The sequence below is a fragment of the Lactuca saligna genome, chromosome 6 (genome assembly GCF_052625555.1).
Source record: "Lactuca saligna cultivar CGN05327 chromosome 6, ASM5262555v1, whole genome shotgun sequence".
Taxonomy (NCBI): domain Eukaryota; kingdom Viridiplantae; phylum Streptophyta; class Magnoliopsida; order Asterales; family Asteraceae; genus Lactuca; species Lactuca saligna.
In genome coordinates, this window is record NC_136422.1 from 78,610,871 (window position 1) to 78,613,775 (window position 2,905).

A 2,905-nucleotide genomic window follows, 5' to 3' on the forward strand; every position below is an offset into this window, starting at 1 on the left:
GACCACTATTACCACTAATTGGATAATCTATTTGACTCCTAAAAAGAGTTGTGACTAAATCAAAATTCCAACAAATTAGGAAGAGATAATGACCAAGTGTTTTTCTAAATGTTTTGGATCCATTGAACCTTAAACAAACACAATTAACCCAACAATCAGCACCTTAATCGATGTTTGTTCACTTTGTTCATCCTCAACAGTGATCCCATCCAAATAGCCTTCACCTTGAACCATCTCAACTTTTTGGGGGCAACCGACCACTACATTCACAACTTTTTTTTCGTCGACCAACCAACGACTTTAACCAAAAACATATGAATACTGATATCAACCTTCTATCATCATCATTAAACAACACATAATTTGGTTGCACCTTCTTCCAGCCTCCAACTTTACCAAGGCGATAGTCACCACAATTTTTGACCTTTACCAAAGAGCCAACCTCCACCCCGGTCACATCCAAAGTGTTCTACTACTTGATTATTCTCTGTCACCACACAGAATTTGTTCGTACATACCTCTTATGTGAAACGAGAGCATTATTCCACCGATTAAGAAAACAAAGCCACTCCCTTCTACCGTTTTCTTCCCCATGCCAAAAGAACCAATTCAAAGCCAACTATGTTGAGGTCTTTTCATCCTTTTTCCTTTGCAAATTGGTTAATCTCTCAATTTTACGATGATCTACCCACAACTTTCCGCCATGTTTGCCTTTGAATATCATACTTCCCTTGAGTACAACAAACATCTATGGACTACCTGTGTTCATCATCAGTCACCCATGTCATCTCGAATGGTCCTCCCCGTCTCCCCATGACAATGGTCGACCCGAAACAAAATTTGTTTCTGATTTGGTCTCCGAAACTAGTTACTGACCCACTACTTTTGCTACTCTCATAGCTCTGTAATCAAAGGCTACTCTTGCCTTCGAAAATCGACTCTCAAGCTGGACCTCTTCATCCTTCTCTCTGATACCAAGTGTAGGAAAATCTTTACTTCCTACAACAATAATTAAAAAAACGAGTACATGAGAAGTAGAACACGAGATATGTTTTGGAGAAATTTTGTTTGAATTCCTTCCAATTAAAAGGAGACAACTTACATATCTTTAAATACTAGAAAAAAAAATCCTAAAAGAAAGGAACACTACTACCACTAATCGGGTGATCTATTTGACTCCTGAAAAGACTTATGACTAAATCAAAATACCAACAAATTAGGAAGAGACAATGACTAAGTCTTTTTCTAAAAGCTTTGGATCAAATGACCCGTAAACAAACACAATTAACCCAACATTATCTACATTCTAAGGGAGGAGGGTGTCATTTGCAGCTTGAGATAGATGACGAACTACACAATCGATACAGACAAGGCCGAGATTCTGTAGGTCGTGTGGTACCACAATTTGTGTGTTTAGGGGTTTTATAACCCGTGAAAGCTCCCTTCTCTCTCTCTCTCTCCCTCCTTCTCTCTCTCTTTCTCTATCTTAAATCAGTAGCATTTTCATTTTTTTATTATTTTCTTGTTTTTCTAATAAATTATCCTATTATAGATACCCCCACTTAATTTCATTTCAATACCATATCTCTTCTTCATATCAATTCGTTTCCATTAGACTCTTTAAATTTCATTCTGACCTTCAATTCATTTAAAATGAATGTTATTCCTAGGCCTAGGCGCATGCATAGAATGATCTGAAATCAATGAAATGATGTTGACCAGAGCACACAATGGAGATTCTCAAAAGTAACAAAGTTACAAAATAACATGAAATATTTTCATTACGAGGCGGTGTGAAATATGTTAAAAAATCACCCCTTTTTAATAATTTAATGTCACTGTAGTTGGATTTATTTTGTCTATTTGTCTTTACTTTACTGTTTGTAGTATATTAAGTATATTATTTTTATTTTAATTTTCTTTTTAAGATTTAATTATGTGTGTTGCACTGACCCCGATCTTGTTGGCTCCTCAGTCCTTGATCAGAAGTCTTGGATCTCTTCGTAGGACCCTCAACTGCCTATACACGCTCTGTCTCCTTCTTCCCCAGGTGCTCCAAATCAATCTCTTACTCCTGGGTTACCTCGACCATCCCATCATCCGTTTGAATGGTCAAGGTCCAACCCGTGAACCCGATGACCAATCTATCTGTGACACACCCAATGATGTTGGGTAATTCCTCACATAAGGCTCATGAATCCTCCACAACAATCTAATCATGGGATCGACCCTCCTGAAAACATGGTGCATAGCCCACCTCCAATCCCAAATGAGAAGTGCTCACAATAGGATCCTCCTTCCTAAACGATTCTAGGGATCCATAAGCTTTGTGCTCCAAAGGAGCCCCCAACTTTTCCGCTACAATCTCGGCCCGAAAAGGCCTCGAGACGACCATCCAAGAGCTCCAAAATCCATTCCTCAACTGAACCAAAGATCATAGGGGTCCATTCCAAATTGCCGCGAGTAATCTTCGACGAGATGAACTCTCATATCCGCTCATTGATCGACTCAATACATACACATGAGCTGGAACCAGAAGTTGAACACCCTTCCTGAGTACTTATCCTACGGGCTTCCTGGGTTCTCCAAGATTCTCCCTGATTCGATTATGGATCATGTTCTTTTAGTAGTATGGGCTCAATACTAACTTCCACACCTATCTATACTTTCCACAGAGAATCATCCCGAATCCTCCAAGTCACCTTCTCAAAATAGAACTCTAAGCACTCGCTAAATAGCATAACAAAACCCATTGAAGCACTACCTAGACTTTCCTAGGTTCCCGGCCTCACCCTGCCATCAGATGCTGAAGAACTCCCCATAATGCCAGTCACCCACCTCATAAATACAATCACATGCAAAAAAGATTAGATGATCCTTTGAGTAACCGACTCATCCCTTTAAT